Source organism: Atractosteus spatula, assembly GCF_055471065.1.
Source record: "Atractosteus spatula isolate fAtrSpa1 chromosome 16 unlocalized genomic scaffold, fAtrSpa1.hap1 SUPER_16_unloc_2, whole genome shotgun sequence".
In the NCBI taxonomy this organism is placed as follows: Eukaryota; Metazoa; Chordata; class Actinopteri; order Semionotiformes; family Lepisosteidae; genus Atractosteus; species Atractosteus spatula.
The window spans coordinates 908,723-932,083 of record NW_028296632.1 but is presented as its reverse complement, the minus strand read 5'-3'; the positions used below and the strand labels follow the sequence as shown (position 1 = coordinate 932,083).

General features: G+C 42.2%; 4 non-coding genes across 4 annotated transcripts; 3 read left to right on the top strand and 1 right to left on the bottom strand.

Moving 5' to 3' along the window:
• The first annotated feature begins 1,227 nt into the window (after nucleotides 1-1,227).
• trnap-ugg (transfer RNA proline (anticodon UGG)) lies at nucleotides 1,228-1,309 on the top strand. Its single transcript has one exon. It is a non-coding gene; the product is annotated as a tRNA-Pro (tRNA).
• A 932-nt stretch (nucleotides 1,310-2,241) lies between these two features.
• On the bottom strand, nucleotides 2,242-2,314 carry trnar-acg (transfer RNA arginine (anticodon ACG)). The gene has a single exon. It is a non-coding gene; the product is annotated as a tRNA-Arg (tRNA).
• A 2,780-nt stretch (nucleotides 2,315-5,094) lies between these two features.
• trnas-aga (transfer RNA serine (anticodon AGA)) lies at nucleotides 5,095-5,176 on the top strand. The gene has a single exon. It is a non-coding gene; the product is annotated as a tRNA-Ser (tRNA).
• Nucleotides 5,177-21,374: 16,198 nt separating this feature from the next.
• trnag-gcc (transfer RNA glycine (anticodon GCC)) lies at nucleotides 21,375-21,445 on the top strand. Its single transcript has one exon. It is a non-coding gene; the product is annotated as a tRNA-Gly (tRNA).
• The last annotated feature ends 1,916 nt before the right edge of the window (nucleotides 21,446-23,361 follow it).

Here is a 23,361-nt window from a genome sequence, read left to right as displayed (position 1 = left end):
GTAGTGCAGTGACAGAAACAGTATTTATGTGCTGCTGCTGCCAAGTGGCTCTGGGTTGAGACCGCGTTTTCACTTACTTGCAACACAAACGGCGAAAGCGTTTTTTGACAGTCTCTCGAGAGACTGCGCTAGGTGTTTAGAGATAGACTTTGTCAGTTCCCCCTGGGATGATGGCCTCTCAAATAGTTTGTGATTCCTCTAGACGTTTATACAGTAGAAGGATGGTTCGTGGCTTAAATTCAAGCTGACCAAGACTAAGGAAACGAGTTAGAGGTCTGATGCAGAACTGCGAATTCAGTGAACGGGAACACTACAGTACATTGCACTGTATGTGTGAGGAAAGCTGCCCACTTCAGTCCCTTGTCGACCGAACAGAGAACTGTAAAGGATACCGCCAATAAACTTTAGGATGCTGGTTGGAATCCAACTCCAAAGAAGCCCCTTTGGGTGTTATGTCATCAAAAAGTAAGAACAACGAATCTCCCTTTGATCAAAAGCGCAACAAAACTGTTTTCTGTGGAGCAGGTTTCAGACCCGTAGACCTGTTTTATTTGTAGGGCAGGGCGCATTCCCAAACGCGAATCTCCTGTTTTAGAAATGCTTTGGGCGGCGTGAAGTGAAAATAAGAAATGAACTCCAGATGCACATGGAAGCAATCAAGTGTTTCATCCGAGCTGTTTCAAAGACTGCTCAAGAGCTTTCCTTTCACAGAGGCGCAATGATTAATGATGGCGGTGCACCCTTCAATGCGCCTTACAACTCTAGGGAGTGATTGAGACGATTCGTAGTGTGTGCTCGTTTCCCTATATTCCCCGTGCTGCAGTGGTAGGATGACGTACGTTACTGCTTCGACACGTAACGGCATTATATTCAACTGCAGGAGCTGAGGGCTTTCGTAAGAGCGTAAACCAAAGGCAATTCCTGCGTCTAACACTAATTTAAATGCTTTTCAAAGTGCAGTGTGGTGCAGCTTGTAAAATCCTTGTCCACATTTGTGGTTTGTTGATGTTTTTTCTGTCTGCCAAAGTTGCATTTTGACATCAGGACGGGGAGACTTTATCCTTTGAACGTGAAGCCACCCTTAAACCCTCGGAGGCGTGTCTGTCTGCCGGCACGTATTTTGTCAAAGGTATTTTTTTTTAACGGGGAGCGACTCTGAAAAGGTTTCCCCAGCCACCTCGCACTCGTGTTAGATTATAGGAGGAATGCGGCAGTGGCGAGCTCGCTGTAGTCGTGGCCGAGTGGTTAAGGTGATGGACTTGGAATCTGGTGGGGACTCCCCGCGCAGGTTCAAATCCTGCCGTCTACGGCGTCTGCCGCACGTTGTAGTGTGCCTGCGCGGCAGAGGCAAAGTGCCGCTTCTCCTTTTCTGGTACTATAAAAACGCTAAATCGCTTGGACCCGCTGCCATGGAAATCAATTCTTCAGATAACCACACATTTTGCGTTCGCACGTCTGGTGCTCTACTTATGCCTTTGAAAACCGGATCAATAAAGCTCAAAGAACCGACAAGATAGGTGCTCGTAAAGCACGCAGTAAAGAACTCTTATCAGCGAGGGTTTCAGTGGGTTAACTGAGGAGAAGGCGTGATCGCTAATTGTTGAGTTTTTATTTGGTGTTAGAAACACTCTTACTGTGCATGAAGTGCAACAAATGTAGCCACAGAAATTGCATCGTGCTTTCATTTATGCTATTGCAGACACCAACGTTGCCTAGATAGAAAACCGAAAAAGCCGTGGGTTTGCTTGCCGGTCTGAAGGATCTCTCTTCGAATCTCTATCATTTGTCAATGGAAGTAAAAGGTGCTGCAATCTGATACGTTCACATTCAAACCCTCAGCTGTTGTTCGACTTTATTTCTTGACTAATTACAACTGAGTGTCGCATGAGCAGTTACGTAAACTTGTCTGCTATATTTGAACACAAATGCCGTTCTTCAATTAAAACTGACAGTACATTGTCAGGGACATTCAGTTATATACAAACAAGAGACAGACGAGAATATTTCTACCTTTCATGTGGACTACGTGTTGACTTACTGATCGGAATAATTGAAATGTTCGGGTTCATAGCCGATGCAGTGCGTGCTAATTAGAACAGCAGCGCTGGGCTCTCAGCACCGTACTGAGCCCAGGTGCAGTTCATTTACATGAAGGAAATCTCATAGTGGGTACGATTACACCCACATACAGTAAGTAGCACAGGCTACTTAGGGAGTAGCCTGATGCGTTTAAAAGTGACCCGAGCCAGGCAGGAGTCGAACCTACAAGCTCCTGATCCGTAGTCAGACGCGTTATCCATTGCGCCACTGGCCCTGGTGTCACACTGCACGACTGCAACCCAGTGAGCTCAGCACTGCAACTAGTAAAACATTACCCCCGGTCCATTCTTTTCCAAAAGTGAGAAACACCTGTTTTCTACATTGTGTCTGTTTAAAACCATATCTCTTTAAACCAAACCAAGAGTTTGTCCTTTGCACTGATATTCTGATTCATTTCGATTTCAAAGAAAAAAAAAACACTTTCTTCCAAAGCATCATAAAATTGTCCCTTCTTCCAGACTCTACTTCTCTCTTGTAGTAGTACAGCAGACCTTTCCAGGTGAGCAGATCACAGAGTCCGAAATGAGCTTCCTCCATCCAGCAAAGTACCTGAACATGACTCTGTCATCATAAAAGCACCCCTGTAGTAAAGCAATTAAATCCGAAATCAAGAGGGCAATTGCCTACTGAAGTTCAAGAAGTCATCAATTTTAACCTAGCAACACATTAAAGGCTGCATCTATACAAGTACGATTCTAGAAATGCTCACCAGATTACGTTTTAAGAAGGAACTGCGGCTCAGGTTCCGCCGAGATCTAAACTCGGATGGCAGGATTCAGAGTCCAGAGTTTGGACGGGTGGCGCACAGAGGGTCCATATACTGTAGATCCCTCAGTGATCTTCCGCGTGTTCAAACCGCCAGCGTGTGACTCCCCTGTCCCCGTGACCTCATTGCTCTGCTCTCGCCTGTGTGCAGCCGAGCCCGACTCACGGTAAAGTGGAAAAAAAATGCCCTCAACGTGTGATTTACTCTGGAGCGAGGACAGATGTCACCTTCTTATCATTGAACAGGATGTATGTGATGTGGCGACTAGGTTCAATTTTTTATCCTCTTTAAAAGATTAAGGACTGGGTGAGCCTGATTTACCACCCTTTCAGCTAAGAACCCGACGTGCGGACCATTTAAGCTGCGTAGACTCGGTCGTTTAACTCTTCTCCATTAGCAGGGTTAAGGTTAAAGAAAAAACATTGCTGACTTCTTTTTTGTTTTCCAGCCGCGAGCGCTGATTAGCAAGGTTTGCATTTCATGTTTTGCAAGTTGCATTCTAAGAAAAACAAGTCGTTCAAGACAGGAAATGAATACTTGCATTTAATTAAGTCTAGCCGTAGGCGGTTGTCCATAATGACCAGTCCTGTTCGAGAAGACAGAACAAAAAAAGGAACCGCTGGGATTCGGACCCGGGATCTCCTGTTTACTAGGCAGGCGCTTTAACCAACTAAGCCACAGCGCGCCAGGAGCTCTGTCCTTTTGCAGCCACTTGGACACACAACTCAGACACATCTGCATTCGCTGTGCGCTCCGCCTGCTCGCTGAGCAAGTTGCCACCTTTACATACAATAGCAACATCGACACCAAGAGAAAGGATGACAAATGGCTTTTAACTGGAACTTTTCATGTCCAAGGAGCTCAATGTGCTTTCCGTGTACAACAGGGCCACTGAACTCCACACCGGCCACTGAAGCACAGCAGTGGCTTGCTGGCTTGACATCTCCCAAGGAAGATGTTGAAATTGCATGTGGAACAGGAAAATGACCCTCGAGTACGAGGGAAAAAAAAGAAAAAGAAAATCTGGAGCGCGCCAACTCATGTCCGGACAGCCTGGTTTGAACAAAGTGTTCAAGTAGCATGGGAATGCGACCCCTAATCCTAGCTGGAGTTTGAGCGTCTGGTTCAGAGTTTGCTCAAGAGTTTACCTTTCACAGATGCGCAAAGATGAATGTTGAGGGTGCACGCTTCAAGGCGCCTTACAGTGCAGGGAGTGATTAGAGACGATTCGTGACGTGTGCTCGTTCCCATATACCGTACGCCCCGGGTTGCAGTGCTAGGATGACGTCCAATACCGCTTCGGCACGTAACGGCATTATATTCAAGTGCAGGACGTGAGGGTTTTATTTTGTTCGTTTTGTTCTGCTCTGCTTTGCTTTATTTTGCTTTCCATGGTGTTCGTAAGAACGTCAATAAAAAGGCGATTCCTGCGTCTAACACGAATATAAGAGCTATTTCAAGTGCGGCTTCTAAAATGCTTGTAGACATTTGTCTGTTGTTGATTGTTTTTTTGTGTCTAACAAAGTGCCATTTTCCTGTCCGGACGGGGAGACTTTATCATTCCCACATGAAGCAACCCTTAAGTCCTCTGAGGCGTGTCTGTCTGCAAGGTTTGTATTTTGGAAAGGTTTTTTTTTTTAACGGAGAACGACTTTGAAAAAGATTTCCGCCGGCGTCTCGCGATCCGTGTGTGATTGTAGCAAGAACATGGTGCGGCTTCTTAAATGCTTGTGGACATTTGTCTGTTGTTGATTGTTTCTTTGTGTCTAACAAAGTGCCATTTTCCTGTCCGGACGGGGAGGCTTTATCATTCCCACATGAAGCAACCCTTAAGTCCTCTGAGGCGTGTCTGTCTGCAAGGTTTGTATTTTGGAAAGGTTTTTTTTTTTTAACGGAGAACGACTTTGAAAAAGATTTCCGCCGGCGTCTCGCGATCCGTGTGTGATTGTAGCAAGAACATGGTGCGGCTTCTTAAATGCTTGTGGACATTTGTCTGTTGTTGATTGTTTCTTTGTGTCTAACAAAGTGCCATTTTCCTGTCCGGACGGGGAGGCTTTATCATTCCCACATGAAGCCACCCTTAAGTCCTCTGAGGCGTGTCTGTCTGCATGGCTTGTATTTTGGAAAGGTTTTTTTTTTAATGGAGACTGACTTTGAAAAATGTTTCCGCCGGCGCCTCGCGATCCATGTGAGATTGTAGCAAGAACGCAGCAACGGTGGTGCTCGCTGTAGTTGTGGCCGAGTGGTTAAGGCGATGGACTAGAAATCCATTGGGGTTTCCCCGCGCAGGTTCGAATCCTGCCGACTACGGTGTCCTCCTCACATCGTTGTGTGCTGGCGCAAGCAAGGAAAAGTGCCTTTCTTCTTTTCCTGGTGGTTTTAAAACGCGAGATCGCTTGTACCCGCTGCCTTGGAAAGAAATGTCTACATGTTTACTTGCACATTGTCTATTGTTTGTACATTGTCTTGATGCACTGTTTGCACTTTGTCTTGTTTTTTACACTTGTTTTACAATCGAGAGACCTTCTGTAAGTAAGAATTCCATTGTACCAGTACCGGTTACATATGGCAATAAAGTTCAAGTTCAAATGCTTCAGCGTCCGCAAACGGCATTTTGCAGCTAGAAGCAGATGGCGACGCTTTTTGCGGTCGCGTGTCTTGTGCCCCATTTCCGGCCTTTAACATCGAATCAATAAAGCTGTTAGAACCGACACCATAGGTGCTTTTCTTACAACTTTTGATCTGACTCAGTTTCGGAATGCAATTCCTGAACACTGCGAGAGACAACCTACAGATGCAGCCATTCAAAATGAGCGGTAAAAACCCGTAGTACAGTAACCAACCCGCAGGGCACCGTAGGGCACCGCGGTAAGTGATTGGCTGGTCAAAATGACCGACAGGGGCACTCGTGGTGCCTTTACTGTGCACCTTTACTAATGTCTTTACTGTGAACATTTCAATCCGCTTAGTTTTGAATATTTATATGGAATTTTACCACTAAAGGGAAATTTTAGTAGCTGAGCATAAAAAGAAGAGGAGCATAACGCATCTGAAGGTCATAAACGATATTAATTTAGGAACATAAACATTACTGTATGTACATAAACTGTACTGTGTATGGCTGGTCTTGATAGTTTAAAGAAAAAATACACACCAGTCTTCCATTTCTCCCTAAACATTTTAAGCATGAAAGTTTTATGAAACAGTACCCAAATATGTGATTGCTGTATAGAATGAATTTTAATTTTTAAAAATTATTTAACATGAAAATTAAGCTGTTTACATCTTCCGCCTGAGAACAGTCACCCGTTGCTACCCAACGCAGAAACACAGCCACTAACTAGCAAAGAGAGGACATTAGCTAGCCAATATGATAAAGAAATAAATGATTATTTTATTTCTTTTGCACATTTATTTGAACATTTCCATCGATTGTACAAGCACTTGGAAACTGTCCAATCCCTAGTTCATCAAGCATTTACCGGTCTGGTGCCGGTCTGTGTCTTCTAGGATATAATGCCAGCGAACTCTTGTTTTTATGTCCACTATAACTACGCTGGGCAAACGTTCCGAGGTCAAATTCTTCCAGCACGGGGGTACCTTTAAAGCGGAGACGACGGCACCGAAATTTTTTGGCGCGCCTTCTCTTTAAAGCCCTGGCCAAATATGAAGACAGTACGTACAGTTATAATTCAAACGGAATTAAAAACTACACATCCCAGTTACCATGGTGGTGCTTGTGATCATTGCGTTTAACCAACGAAACAGGGCGAAAAATCAGTCACATGACTTTGGGGCAGAGTTTCGAAAGCTTAACCTATCAGCAACAAAGCGAAATTTACACGATAGGCTACCTCAATCTGTCAGTTACACGACTGTGTATGTCGCTTAAGCCACTCCTATTTGGCATTTTAGTTATGGAGGCGAGAAGACGCCCCCCCCCTCCCCCCTCTGGGTGTCTGATTTGCCGCCATCTTTAACTGTTCGGTGTCTAAATCGGAGTAGCTACCAGTACGAAATAAAGTTAATCCTAGCTACAAAACATATATTTTTGTGGTAAGAGGGCGCAAAACATCAGTATTTACTGCTATTAATTACTGTACGATTTATAGTTGAAATCTGAGCCTAGATATAAAGTTAGATATAAAGTTAAAATCTCGACAAAGCAATGTAGGAAATACAGAGAAAATAAATCCTTTCTGACATCTAAAATCAGTTTCGATCGAGGTCTCTAAAACGAACAAGAAAAAGAGGATTTTCGGAGGGCAATTACGCTGTGTTTATATAGAATAACTGATTTATGAGCAATCTAATTTCTTGTTCGTTTAAAACAGTGAAATGTCAGCTGCAAAAGATCGCACCAGAAACAGCACTCTCTCTGCCTGTCATAGACGTTCAGGAAAGGCTGAATGAAGTCATGTCAAGTACAATAATTCGGTGATCAATAATAACAGTTGTAGGACAGTATATAAGGAGGATAAGGATTTTGAAGTTGACTCGAAATCTGATAGGTAACCAGTGCAAGGACTTGAAAACAGGTGTAATGCATCCCTGATAGGATTCTTGCCGTCATATTCTGAACATATTGAAGATTGCTCAGTGTGGATTTAATTTCCCCAGTGAACAGGATGTGCATTTATTAATTCTAGAAAAAAAGCCTTTCTTGATTTCTCTAGTTCCCTTTAAAATAAACTATTATTCCACAATGCAGAGTATTACATGGCCAGTATTTACACATGATATTTGTGATTTAAAGAAATTAACACAAGCAGCTTTTGGAGATTTAAGTGTTGGCTGAGTTATTGCAGGATAAAAGACTAGAGATGTTGGCAAGAAGAAGATAATTTGGGGAAAGCTGAGGAATACACTTATAACAAGAACACTTCCTAATGGGGTTAGGCATACTTTTGATGAAGATGATGAAGTTAACAGACTATATGTTTACATAGATACTGAAATAAGGATTGTATTTTAGATTATGTGTAGTTGCTGGCATTGAACTGTGTGTTGGATGTACATGAATTGAAGGAATGGGCAAACATAGCTGATGCGGATCCACAGAGCCAGCATATTAAGATGTTTATAATTAGAGGCAATTTGTTTAAATAACTAGGTATGGATACTGATGTGCAAGAGAGGTGGAAAGGTGGAAAGGTTTCCTTAAGCCAGCACTATAAAATATTTTATTCTCAGTGAGATGCTGCCATTTCATCGTGGGTTTCTAACACTGTGTATAGTTCCATCCACACAGTGCCTTTACTTCCATCCATTTCTAATCTCTTTATCCAGTACAGAGGATTTGGAGCCTATCCCAGTAAGCAAAGGACACAAGGCAGAATACACCCTGGACATAGCGCCAGTCCATCACAGGACAGACAGACACAAACACACACACGCCAGGGCCAGTTTTCCCATAAACCAATTAACTTACCAGTATGTTTTGGAGTGCGAGAGGGAGTCATATCACACATATGGAGAAAAACCATCTAACCCAGAGAGAACATGTAAACCCCTCACACACAGGATGGCAGGAATTGAACCTAGGACCCCAGTGCTGTGTTGTAACAGAAGAAATAAGGTTCTTGATCCTGAGATGAAGTAAAACAGATGAGTTTATTGCATGCAAGGAACAATAAAGCCGAAGTCTTGTTTCCCGCAAGAAACAACAAAACCGAAGTATTGTTCAACGTACTGTTACAAACTTTTGGGTTATATAGTGTTTTCTTCTCCGTTTCTGACGTCACTCGGTCTGATGGTAAAGTGGGGGGTTCATGGTATTTGGCCAGTTTACGATGTTCTGGGCAAATGGTCAGTTTAACATTACACCCAGGGGGGTTCCTAGCTTGCATCTGCAATCCTTATCAGTTAACCCCCTTTCCTGCCATAAACCCCAGCTTGTGACTTAGAAGTCTAAACCCCCTACAGAAAGGATTAAATTCAAACCCCCGTCTTCACATCTTTCTTCATTCCCCCCTTATAAAATATGGCATACGTCAGTGTAGCCTATTTTTATACATACAATGTCAGGGCAGATCTTTCCTTTCTTGGCGAACAGGTATGTATTGCCATGTCATTGTACGTTCCACGGTTATAGCAAGATGTGATACATGTTTTTGTGAATGTGATGATTACAATTATACATATAAACAATACTACTCCTACAGATACACACTATAAAAAGGTTCCACCCCAGGCCCCAAACACAGACTTTACCCAAGACCCAATTCCCCAATTTTCAGTATAATAGTCCTGATATTTCTGTCCCTCATTGTAAATGTGTTGGGCCAGATCTGAGACGTGCTCAGAATTATCAGGAATATATGTGCAGCATTCAGTGTCAATTACTGCACAAGTTCCTCCTTGGGCCGCCAGTACATAATCTAAAGCTAGTCGGTTCTGCATGGCCACTGTTCTGAGGGCTACCATCTCATCATTAACAGCCTTCAGACTAGATGAGGTAGAATTTGCTAATTCTTCTAAAGTCGAGGCCATTTGAATTAACTCTCGACTCAGAAAGTTCATGCCGGCTTGTGGAAATATTATACCTAAATAATATTCCCAATCAGCCAATTTTCTTTGTGGTCTGTGGTTAGGTCCGAAGGGGCTGTGGATTTGAACACGGATATGAGGAACCACATATCCTAAATAACATGAGCCAGACCACTGGGCTGGCAACCATGGGTAGGCTCATTTTCCACAAATGAAAGATGTTCCGTTTGGCGCTCCCCATGCCTCTGAAAACAAGAAGCTTATACTGAATTGTGGGGTGTGCCGATCCCATCCTGGAATTTGGAAGGTAGAGGTGGATATATTTGCAGCGATGGTAAGGTTGCAACGACTCCATCCAACCAAGTGCAGACCAATTAGTGTGCTGAAAACATATGTTTCCCTCACGTTCCTTATTGAGAGTCAGGTATGGTGGTGTATGGCTTCTGTTATATTTAGGAGCGTAAGAGCCTGTGAAACTCGTGGGCTCTAAGCCTCGCTCCTGTAGATATTGTAATGTTGTGCAGGTTAAAGTCGTGTTATGGCAACCCCCCATAGTTTGTCATATTAAAATCTCCTAAATTATCCCTCCAAATGATCATGCCTATGACTTCCTCGAGACGCCAAGGAATGGCTCCCATAGGAAGTCCTCCCTGTACATATTTGGGTAATGTGGCACACACCCAGCAGGCACTTTGGTTGGTTTTCTTAGCTGTCAGATAGGAGAGGCCTAAAAAGGAATTAATTCCATGTTCTCCTTTGTGGGAGAGATGATCATTAATTCCTGCGGAACATAGTCCTACAGCAACAATTATTCTTATAAACAGAAATGATTTCTTTCTGAGTCTGTAAATGGGGATGAGGCTCGTCGGCAGTGTGGCGCGTGGATCCAGCGATCTTTTCCTTCCACTCGAACCGCAGACTCGGTTGTCAACAGGATCTGGTAGGGTCCGTCCCACCTGGGCTGGAGAACCTGTGAAGGAAATTTCCTGATCCATACCCACTCTCCTGGGATGAGGTTGTGCCCTCCTTCAGGTGGTGGTCCCCACGCCTCCAGGACCTGCTCGCGGGCTCCTTGGGTGGCCTCTGTCAGCAACTTGCAATAATACAAAGGAATGGTTGATCCATCTGAGGAAACCCCAGTCTCAGCACCTGTAAGAGAACTTGTTTCAAATTATTAAAGGCGGCTTTTGCTGCGGGAACCAAGGCAATCTTGTCCTTGTACTGCACTCCCCCCTTAAGCAGATCTGTTAAGAGTTGTGCTCACCCTGTAAAAAACATTGCACCCAGGCCCTGTTAAAATTTCACAATGCTAGACACAAAAGGGCCTTATCATAACTGCTTCTATTAGACACTCTAAAGCTGAAGCAACTCAGACTTGTGGGTTTCCTCATCAGGGGAAGCACTCAGAATACCATCAACATACTGAGTGATCACAGCCAGTTGAAGCTACAGATGCAGCCATTCAAAATGCGCGGGCGATACCGCATTATTTTCCGGTACGCTGTACGCAGTCTACCGCAAGCTACCGGTAAATACCGCGAGTTACCGGTAAATACCGCTAGCAAAATAATAGTATCCGGAATTTCCGCAAGGTGGAGCTAATAAAGCTCAACCTCTCATGTTTGAGCTGTAGCCATCAAAGTCTTTAACGAAGATATTAATAATAGTATTAATAATAAATGACCTTGGACAAGCTGTAAACTCAAAGTATTGCCCTGGTCCACATTCTTTTTTTCATTGACCGTCTTTGTAAAAGTAACGCCACAGCATTTCGCAATCACGCATTTTTTTCCAATCATGCAAAGTACAGTGATTCACCATGCCTTTCACATGCTCATAAGAGATTGATTTAGGGACATAAACATATTACCGTATGCAAACTGTACTGTATACAGTATGTATATGTATATTTAATGTCTTAACTGTGCCCGTTTAAGTATTGAATATTCATATCTAATTTTACCACTGAAGGGAAATCTTAGTAGCTGAGCATAAAAACAATAGGAGCATACTGCAACGCGTGTGAAGGCCATAAACGATATTAATTTTGGAACATAAACATACAGTATATGGCTGGTCTCGGTACTTTAAAGAAAACATACACGAAACATGGTTTCATTATGACCAGAATCTTGAGATATTTTTAACTTGATTTACAGTATTTGAGAGGTATGTCTTAACACCGATACTACAGTGCTTAAGTACTACTCACGTATATGTTTCTAGGTTTATATTATGCATTTCATACGGTCAAATTACTTTTGAGCAACTAATAAGAAGCGCGAAACGGTATGCGTTTTACTTTCGTTTCGTGCTGGGACCCGTGGATTGATTAGAGATATCAAGTACATACAAGTCATTTTTTAAATGTTGTAGTTCGTCTTGAAAAAATGTTACGAGTACATCATCTATCAACAATTACACAGGTTCTGTTTCCATATTGCGGATTTTGGTTACGTAATATTATTTTCTAGATTTCACGTTGTGAATATATGATTTGGGCAAACAGAACCGCAAAGAAGTACATTATGGGTTGTTGTTTTTTTTTGCAGTTTTATCTAGAACAAGCGATGCTTAAACCTTTGTCTGATTCTTGTGAAACTATCCACACGACAGTTACAGTACCTAGGAGTTGACTTCAGTGATGTCACTGATGGGATGTTTCTAAAAATCCATCCTCTGTAAAACGTCTTCTCTAGTTGTCCTGCATATGTATTCGCTAATGAAGCTGTGTGTTCTGAGCCTGGATCTCTACATTTCTGTATGAACCACCTTAGAGGGCTAAAGACAGCTTGTGTTTAAATTGAGTGTAAGGCAATTTATGCTTCTAAAGTCATGGTCAGCATTTTTGTACTGTGCTGTAAACTTGTTCTGTGCCTAGTCACATTATTTTATAGCGTTTTCATAGCGTTATCAAATCTGGTGGCGCTGTGTTAGTTTCCTGACTCCCATGTCACATGGTCTGTGATTGTAACCTGTAATACCGGTTTAATTCGTCACAGCCAGCACTCCGATTGTAAAGTAGAAGCAGGCGAGATTTCCAGCGAAAAACACCTCCCCCTTCTTCAGGTGTGAGGGTCTTCTGCTCAGAATGAAACGCTAAAATGTAATGTAGGCTCTGAATGGGTTCTGACTTGCTTTAACAAAATATGTTTACAAATCCTTTCACCTGGCATTTTCGTAGTTAGAAATTATGGAACGCTCTGTTAAAAGCAAGGGAGTTTTTATGTCCGTTGCAGTTCTTTTGCAACATGAATATAATTATATCGTTATTAATTTCTTGAGATACGCGATTCCATATTATATTCCCTTTTAATCAAATTCTAAAAGTATGCTTGTTGACTCCGGTATCGCGTTAGTTAAAGACTTCGATGCTTAAAATGTTTAGGAGAAATGGAATACTGGTGTGTATGTTTTCTTTAAAGTACCGAGACCAGCCATATACTGTATGTTTAAGTTCCAAAATTAATATCGTTTATGGACTTCACACGCGTTGCAGTATGCTCCTATTCTTTTTATGCTCAGGCACTAAGTAAAAGGAGATGCTTCATATTGCTTGACTAATTTTAAAAACTAAGTTAGAAATGCAGACGCTCCCTCGGTGCGCTGCTCTGGTGCGCCGGCTCTTACACAGTGCCTGTCTGCCGTAAGCGTTACAATATACATACCCAACACTGCTTGTACCCATCTGTCATGCAAATAAAACACCTTGAATTGAATTGAATTGAGGGGAGAGGGGGGAATACTAAAGCCAATACTGGCTCAATACCCTCGATGGGCTTTGACGTGCTAATGCGTTGGTTTAACAGTCCGGGTGTGGCAGGCTTCCAATGTCAACTCGACTCGATTGGAAGACAATGAACGTATTTTGTGATATTTAGAAATATAAATTTGTTTGGTGCGAGTGAGGTTTTATTTAATCTCTGACCAAGGGAAACGTTTCATTTTTTCAAAGAAATGTTTGTTAAAAAATAAAGTCATAGTTCTATGGGATTCAATCACAGACCATGTGACATGGGAGTCAGGAAACTACTGTAACACACAGCGCCACCGGATTTAATAACGCAATAAAAACGCTATAAAATAATGTGACTAGGCACAGAAAAAGTTTACAGCACAGTACAATAATAAATGCTGACCATGACTTTAGAAGCATAAATTACCTTACACTCAATTTAAACACAAGCTGTCTTTCTGTATGAACCTCTAAGCTGGTTCATACAGAAAATGTAGAAATGCATTAGCCTGATTATGATTAAAAAAACACATAATTAAACACGCGTTTGCGATTTAAATCAGAACACGATTTAAATCAATATAAATGTTTATATTGTAACGCATACTGTCCAGCCTCCATTTCTCTATAAAAATTTACTCTGTTGCACACACACACACAATAGAAGGAGGAACCGCTGTCAGAAGGGAAGATATGTTCAAAATATCGCAAATATCGTTCATGTTGCGATATTTTGAAATATAAAAGTCAATTTATTGTCCATAATATCGCTATTCTATTTTTTCGAAGAAATGTTTGTTAAAAGAAAAGTCCGGCACCAGCTGGATTCGATCACACAACCTCCCAGTTGCTAGTCACGCACCTAGACCAGTCGGCTAGAAGACAGCTCGCATGAACAGGCAGGCGAAAAAGCCCTACACAGCCCTGTCGCAGCACACGAATACCGTTATTAAATTCTTTAGATACGCGATTCCATATTATATTCCCTTTTAATCAAATTCTAAAAGTATGCTTGTTGACTCCGGTATCATGTTAGTTAAAGACTTCAAAGCTTAAAATGTTTAGGGAGAAATGGAATACTGGTGTGTATTTTTTTCTTTAAAGTACCAAGACCAGCTACAGTATATACTATATGTTTATGTTCCAAAATTAATATCGTTTATGGCCTTCACACGCGTTACAGTATGCTCCTATTCTTTTTATGCTCAGCTACTAAGATTTCCCTTCAGTGGTAAAATTCAATATCTACAACGGGCACAGCAAAGACGTTTTTACTGTAAGTCTTTCTACGACAGACCAACGGACCACGAGTGCCCCTGTCGGTCAACCAATCACGTACTGCGGTGCCACGCGTCATCTTGCGTCATACTGAGCGACGTCACCTGCGGTACGTGTCTGTGACGCGCACTTTGAATGGCTGCATCTGTACGTGATACCCTGTTCTGCATAGTCATTCTTTGTAATGCATAATATTCCAACCCAATAGATCTGGAATAAAACCACCCATTAAAATCTGGTACTCGGCAAGTAAAACTTGCTGTCCCAATACTCCTGTGGCCTCCTGCCATCTTCCCCTATACATTGCTCTATAGTACACTGTTGAACAGAGGAGTGAAACAAGCAGGACAGTAGTGCTCCAGTATCCCCTAACAGAGAAACCAACACTCCATTAACAGTACATTTTTATCCACTGGACTGGGACAGACTTAGGGAGGCTACAAGGGATTTACAGGATCTAATCGTTAGGTAAACAGATTTTCTCACAAGACGTTATTCTCCCCAGTCTCGATTCTAAACCTACAGCGTTTCAGCATGTCTGGTTTCGAGACATTCGAATAAAACCAAATTGTTTCCACTATTGCAACTAATTGTATAAATTACAATTTATAATAATTTATAATAATACAAAAACTGTTTAACTACTTTTACGTCCACCTGTACTGTACTTATACGTTTCAGACGCTCTTATATTTTCCAATCTCCTTAAGTTGATTTTCGTCAAGTCTCTTTAGTTACGTCTCTAGCCAGTCCCGCTGGCTAAACACACTCACACCGTCATTTAGTATACCAAAACTCACAGTTACACACATACATGCCGGCACACAAATTCATAAAACACACATACACATCGAGAATATATTTTTCTCTTCGTAATACAATGTGCTGTATTCTTGTTTTACTTCTACATGAATCCTTTTAATTCCTGAAGCGCACTCCAGGTTCGCTGCATTTCTAATTTCGGGTGCGGTACTTTAGCCCACCGGTCAATATCTTACGGTTTTGGATTTGATCGTATGGGGGAAATCAGGGAAGGTAGGTGCGATTGCAGACCCCCTCGACGGGGTGCGAGACAGTGTTAGAGTGGCGCTGTCATCAACGGCGCCAGCCCCTGCTACATCAAGTCCTTTCCCACTTCGAGTGAGAGTACAGATCTGCGGGCGCCCTCCCTCTAACAGGGGAGACCCTGATCCGTCTTTATCACACTCATACCAAGTGTTATCCCAATCAGACCCCCCTTCTCCATATGGCCACTGAGGGAATTGATCCCAATTATTTTCGTTTCCTGCCTGTTTGTTCCCCTGTGGGAGAGCAGGATATAACTTAGTCGCTGGCTGCAGCACATTAACCAGTGCAGCGTGACCAGAAGTTAATTCCTTCTTTAGTTTCTCATTCTCCTGTACTGCCTCTTTTAGCTTTTTTTTTCTATACTCTTTCGTAGCGAGTAAAGTATATTTTCTTCCGGGTTTTTATTTTCCCCGTAAACACACTTTTAAGTCACATCCCAATTTCTTTCTTTTTCGTCATGTATCTGCCACTACTGGTGCCGGCCGTGCACCAGGGTGGGAGCTACATGCTTGTGCTTTTGCCAATCAATACTCATATGCTTTCTTTACAGGCGTCTTCGCCCCAAATTCCCTCTGACAAACTCAGCTTTTTCCATATTTTTCTCCTTCTTTTCCGTCAACTTACACTTTTCCGATATTTAAACGGACCCTTCCACCACTTTCTCAAACCATCAGTTAGCGCACATGTTCGGTCTCTTTAAGATTTACTTTAAGTCGTGTGTGAGGTAACAGCTCATTCAGTAGGGGGATGCTTTCACTTGAAAAACCTGTGCATTCCTGCACTCATTCAGCCAAGGGCGTCTGTTACCTCCGGATCTAAATACCTCTCAGAGACTTTAGAGAGGATTTACACCGCACTGTTCACAGGTAAGAAACGAGACCTCGAAAACCCCCTTTCTTGATCAGTAATTCACCATCCCCAGAACGCCAGCATCGCTGCTTTTGCCCCGGGGTGGACTTACGCACTGAGCTCAATCAGGGCGATTCTCGGGTCTCAACGTCCTTTAAATCCTGCTACTTAATGCTTTGCTCTTCTATTATGAGGTGTGTTTATGTTAGTGTCGTGCGTGTGTATATGTATTTCACAAACAAGGAAAACACCAAAAACATACATGCATATATCTCTTCTACTCCTGTTTCCTTTAAAACAAAAAAACCCACGCCACGCCAGAAACCACGCCACTCCAATCTGTGCACGATCAAGGCGTAGCTAATCTCAGGACCCCGGGCGTAATTAAAGCCCACACCAATCCTGGATTATACGTGCATTTAATGCACCACTCAGCTCCAGAACCCCGGGCGCAATTAAGGCCCACACCGATCCCGAGCCACAGAACTCCGGGTGCAATTAAGACCCACACCAGTCCTGAACTACGTGCATTTAATGCACCACTTGCTCTAGAACTCCGGGCGCAATTAAGGCCCACACCGATTCTGAGCCTCAGAACTCCGGGTGCAATTAAGACCCAAACCAGTTCTGACCTTCAGAACTCCGGGTGCAATTAAGACCCACACCAGTCCTGAACTTCACGGTAAGGGTCCAAAACCCGTTCAAAACTCCACGCGCAATTAAGGCATACACCAGCTTCGAACGCCTGTACACAATACCGCGGAACCCCTGCCAGACCAAATTCTGGGCTTACAGCAACCAACCCATTACATACACCGGTGCCTTCCCCGGGCCAGAGGAATTCAGAAACTCACGTTTACTCCGTCATCTCGGGCGATTCTCGCAGGGAGCAGAGATTTCCCAATCGGTCAGAGAGAGTCGGGACTTTTAAATAAAAGAGGAGTCCTTACCTCTTAGTTATGTGCGCGCTGACCATCTCTCCTGCCGATGGGAAGTTCTGCGCCTTCTGGAGCATCCGCCGACTACGCCAAATTTGTTGTAACAGAAGAAATAAGGTTCTTGATCCTGAGATGAAGTAAAACAGATGAGTTTATTGCATGCAAGGAACAATAAAGCCGAAGTCTTGTTTCCCGCAAGAAACAACAAAACCGAAGCATTCTTCAACGTACTGTTACAAACTTTTGGGTTATATAGTGTTTTCTTCTCCGTTTCTGACGTCACTCGGTCTGATGGTAAAGTGGGGGGTTCATGGTATTTGGCCAGTTTACGATGTTCTGGGCAAATGGTCAGTTTAACATTACACCCAGGGGGGTTCCTAGCTTGCATCTGCAATCCTTATCAGTTAACCCCCTTTCCTGCCATAAACCCCAGCTTGTGACTTAGAAGTCTAAACCCCCTACAGAAAGGATTAAATTCAAACCCCCGTCTTCACATCTTTCTTCAGCTGCAAGATAGCAATGCTAACCACTTCGCCACCATTATAAATGGATGGATATTGAAGTGGAAATCTAATAAGTAAATTGATTCTTAAAAATGTAGAGAGCTTTGAAAAAAATATATTGGTGCTTTTAGATAATATATTTCAAGGATGTAACTGCTGTGCTACAGTGCGTGCAGAATTTTAGAAAACAGTTCGTCAACAAAGTACACTGTTTAGGTTAGTTTAGAAGACAATGTACCAAAACAATATATGCTGTCTGGGTCATTAGAATTAGCTGAAAGTAACCGATAAGCTTTGAATAACAAATCTAGTTTTTCTTCTCTCGCTCTATGATGTAATCTGTTTTCTCTTAGAGAAAGGGGAAGTTTTAGAAGGGACCAAGTGCTGAACTTTTTTACAGCGCAACGTCTTATAAAAACCCTGTACTGCTTGTAACAAATTGAGTCTCTGGTTGCACTTTGCGAAGTGGCAGCAGGGCTCCCAATATTGCAATATTGAAATAAAGACCTTACTCAGGTGAGAACTCTCTTTTGTGGCTTCCTTGATAGTTATATTTCCATGACAATATCTTAGTTATCTTTCTAGTTCACAGGTTTGCATGCATGATTTAATTTTGAAAGCCACTGAGACATCAGGTACTACTGTTGTATTTATGAAAAAGAAACAAAACAAAAAACATACTAACAACTGTGCCATCCTACTCCTTAGTTAATACATTTTATTATTCATAAACAGTTAACATTGTTAGCAAAATATTTTGAATTATATTTAACCCTATTTTTTCTTTAGTTTTGTATTTAACTTATTATATGATAGTCAGACTTAATGTATATTTGAACAATGAAAATATATTTTTACAAGATGCGGGGGAAAGTGCAACATCTTATTACAGTGCTAAATTTAATATTATTGATTGCTAATAGTTTATGCTAACACCTAACTTTCTTAATTAGATGTATTTAAAACAGTGAACTAAGTGTAACATACTATTCAGAAATACAATCGAAAATAGTTTTGTGGTGTTTGTATGGATGAAACGTTTCTAAAATGTATAACGTAACAAAATTAAAGACGATTAAAATCTGTAATCTTTCCACTTGTAATGTCATTAGACAGAACAACACGTTTCTGGTTTGTTTTAATTAGTATTAGTTAGTAGTTAGTAGTTTTAATTTAATTAGTATTGCAATTCGCACTGATTCCCTTGCGAAGATATGGACTTAAGAATATTCGTGCCTGGTCAAAAAATGGCATTAAGCACTTAAAATTAATATGGTTAATAATAGTAAACTGTAACATGCTGTAACAAGATCGGTTAAACTGCGAAGAAAATGCTTTCAGAGAAAATGTTTCAGGTGTGAAGAACATAGATCTCCAATGCAATTTCAACCAAACCTGTTCCCACACACCCTGCCCCCACTACCATTAGAATATACACAAAGCACTGAAATCTTTCGAGCTAATGATCAGGTGACCCGAGAGAGAGCGAGAGAAACACCAAGGGGTGCGGAACCAGGGAACTATTTACATGGAAAACGGGCGATCTCCCCAGACTGTCCGCCCGTTTCACTGTTACCTGGATACCTCTTTATTTAGAACTCACTAACACTGATTTTTAGTTTAGAAGGATTCAAGTAGGGTTTTAGATGAAAGGCAGCGACCTTAATCAAGCCCAAATCATAATTGAACCCATTCAGAGCCTACATTACATTTTAGCGTTTCATTCTGAGCAGAAGACCCTCACACCTGAAGAAGGCTTGCGTTTTCTCTCTTCTCTTTTAAGCATGTGTACAATGTGTAATACAATTAGAATGTGTAATTACAATGCGAATCGTATGAGGGTGGGGGGGAGGTGTCTTTCGCTGGAAATCTCGCCTGCTTCTACTTTACGAGCACAACCCCCTCTCTGCCGGAGTGCTGGCTGTGACGAATTAAACCGGTTTCACAGGTTTCAATCACAGACCATGTGACATGGGAGTCAGGAAACTAACACACAGCGCCACCGGATTTGATAACACTATAAAAACGCTATAAAATAATGTGACTAGGCACAGAACAAGTTTACAGCACAGTACAATAATAAATGCTGACCATGACTTTAGAAGCATAAATTGGCTTACACTCAATTTAAACACAAGCTGTCTTTAGCCCTCTAAGCTGGTTCATACACAAATGTAGAGATCCAGGCTCAGAACACACAGCTTCATTAGCGAATACATATGCAGGACAACTAGAGAAGACGTTTTACAGAGGATGGATTTTTAGAAACATCCCATCAGTGACATCACTGAAGTCAACTCCTAGGTACTGTAACTGTCGTGTGGATAGTTTCACAAGAATCAGACAAAGGTTTAAGCATCGCTTGTTCTAGATAAAACTGCAAAAAAAACAACAACAACCCATAATGTACTTCTTTGCAGCTCTGTTTGCCCAAATCATATATTCACAACGTGAAATCTAGAAAATAATATTACGTAACCAAAATCCGCAATATGGAAACAGAACCTGTGTAATTGTTGATAGATGATGTACTCGTAACATTTTTTCAAGACGAACTACAACATTTAAAAAATGACTTGTATGTACTTGATATCTCTAATCAATCCACGGGTCCCAGCACAAAACGAAACTAAAACGCATACCGTTTCGCGCTTCTTATTAGTTGCTCAAAAGTAATTTGACCGTATGAAATGCATAATATAAACCTAGAAACATATACGTGAGCAGTACTTAAGCACTGTAGTATCGGTGTTAAGACATACCTCTCAAATACTGTAAATCAAGTTAAAAATATCTCAAGACCGATTCTGGTCATAATGAAACCATGTTTCGTGTATGTTTTCTTTAAAGTACCGAGACCAGCCATATACTGTATGTTTATGTTCCAAAATTAATATCGTTTATGGCTTCACACGCGTTGCAGTATGCTCCTATTCTTTTTATGCTCAGCTACTAAGATTTCCCTTCAGTGGTAAAATCAGATATGAATATTCAATACTTAAACGGGCACAGTTAAGACATTAAATATACATATACATACTGTATACAGTACAGTTTTCATACGGTAATATGTTTATGTTCCTAAATCAATCTCTTTTATGAGCATGTGAAAGGCATGGTGAATCGATTCTCAAAAATTACTGTACTTTGCATGATTGGAAACAAATGCGTGATTGCGAAATGCTGTGGTGTTACTTTTACAAAGACGGTCAATGAAAAAAAGAATGTTGACCAGGGCAATACTTTGAGTTTACACTTACAGCTTGTCCAAGGTCATTCATTATTAATACTATTAGTAATATCTTCGTTAAAGACTTTGATGGCCACAGCTCAAACATGAGAGGTTGAGCTTTATTAGCTCCACCTTGCGGAAATTCCGGATACTATTATTTTGCTTGTCGTATTATAGGAGAATTTACGGTAACTCGCGGTATTTACCGGTAGCTTGCGGTAGACTGCGTACAGCGTACCGCAAAATAATGCGGTATCGCCCGCGCATTTTGAATGGCTGCATCTGTAGGCTGCCAAAAGTCTCCGAAACCAAATTTTGATAGCAGAAAATTCTCACTCGTCCAGAAGTTCCCTTGGGACCCAACATCCAGCACAGAGTGGTAAAAAAGCGTCTTTTTTGTAGACCCTTGCAGCGTGCATTGGTGGTTCAGTGGTAGAATTCTCGCCTGCCACGCGGGAGGCCCGGGTTCGATTCCTGGCCAATGCAGTGGCTTTTGCAGCGAGCGGCTCCATCATTTGCATCCCCTTTCAACTCGCAACTGAAAACCCACTGAAGCTTAGAAGCTGTGAGCCAGGTCAGTACCCGGATGAGGATGACCTACAGGGAAAAGCAAAGCTTACAGCTGGAAACGGTGTTAATGGAGCCAGCGGTGGGACGCTCACCCTGAGGTCTGTGCGGGTCCCAATGCCCCAGTATAGTGACGGAGACGCTGTGTGGTAAAAAGGCGCTGTCTTTTGGATGAGATGTAAAACCGAGGTCATAGCTCTCTGTGGTCATTAAAAGTGACCACCAAAACCTTTGACAAAAGCTCTTGGTAATTGATGGTCTTCAATAATGCTTCTCCTTTAGGTACATTTGAAATCAGCTGAAAAATGCTGTGAAATGGGGGGGGCACTTCAGGCCAGTGTAGGATTTGAATTTGAATTTTTGAAGAACCATTAAACAGCACGAGAAAGCCCGTACACTGAATTGCAGGGCTTTCTATTCAAAGAAGGACAAAAGAAACTTCGCTGAATTCCATTTTTTGCAGCACAGAGAGGACAGTGGGAACAAGGCCTGTTAGCTCAGTTGGTTTGAGCGTGGTGCTAGTAACGCCAAAGTCGCTGGTTCGATCCCTGTTCGGGCCAGGCAGTCTCCTCCTCTCTTGCCAAAACCTGTTGCTTTCTTGCTGTGGTGAGATTGGTGGTAATGCAAAGACGCCACATACTACCGACAGACGAGAGTGTTGCGGGAGAAGAGAGAAGTGATGGAAGATTGAAGAGTGTACTAGGTGGAGCCAAGATGAAGTGTCACAATTGCCTAGGGGAGGATTTCAAATGTTTAAGATGGTAAAAATAACCGGAAGTGATCCCCCAGTCCGGCGCAGTCTGACGTACTTCTGTCATATAAAGTAAAACTAGATGTCGAACTGGAGCCTCACCATTTGCATAAGTGAGGCTCCAGTTATACATCTAGTTTCACTTTAAATGACAAAACTGAAGAGACTTAAAAGAGCTGGAGAGGATTTCTTACAACTTTTGAGCCGGCACAGTTTTCGAAAACGTTTTCTTCACGCTGCACTATACAACACAGACAGCCAAGAGTCTCCAAAACAAAACGAATTGACAGATAGGAGAAAAGTCCCACTCGTCCTAAAGTTCCCAAAATCCAGCACTGAGCGTAAACAAAGTGTTCAAGTAGCGTGGGAATGCTACCCCTAATGCTAGCTGGAGTTTGAGCGTCTGGTTCAGAGTTTGCTCAAGAGTTTACCTTTCACAGATGCGCAAAGATGAATGTTGAGGGTGCACGCTTCAAGGCGCCTTACAGTGCAGGGAGTGATTAGAGACGATTCGTGACGTGTGCTCGTTCCCATATACCGTACGCCCCGGGTTGCAGTGCTAGGATGACGTCCAATACCGCTTCGGCACGTAACGGCATTATATTCAAGTGCAGGACATGAGGGTTTTATTTTGTTCGTTTTGTTCTGCTCTGCTTTGCTTTGTTTTGCTTTCCATGGCGTTTGTAAGAGCGTCAATAAAAAGGCGATTCCTGCGTCTAACACGAATGTAAGAGCTATTTCAAGAGCGGCTTCTAAAATGCTTGTAGACATTTGTCTGTTGTTGATTGTTTTTTTGTGTCTAACAAAGTGCCATTTTCCTGTCCGGACGGGGAGACTTTATCATTCCCACATGAAGCAACCCTTAAGTCCTCTGAGGTGTGTCTGTCTGCAAGGCTTGTATTTTGGAAAGGTTTTTTTTTTAATGGAGAAAGACTTTGAAAAAGGTTTCCGCCGGCGCCTCGCGATCCATGTGAGATTGTAGCAAGAACGCAGCAATGGCGGCACTCGCTGTAGTCGTGTCCGAGTGGTTAAGGCAATGGACTAGAAATCCATTGGGGTCTCCCCGCGTAAATTCGAATCCTGC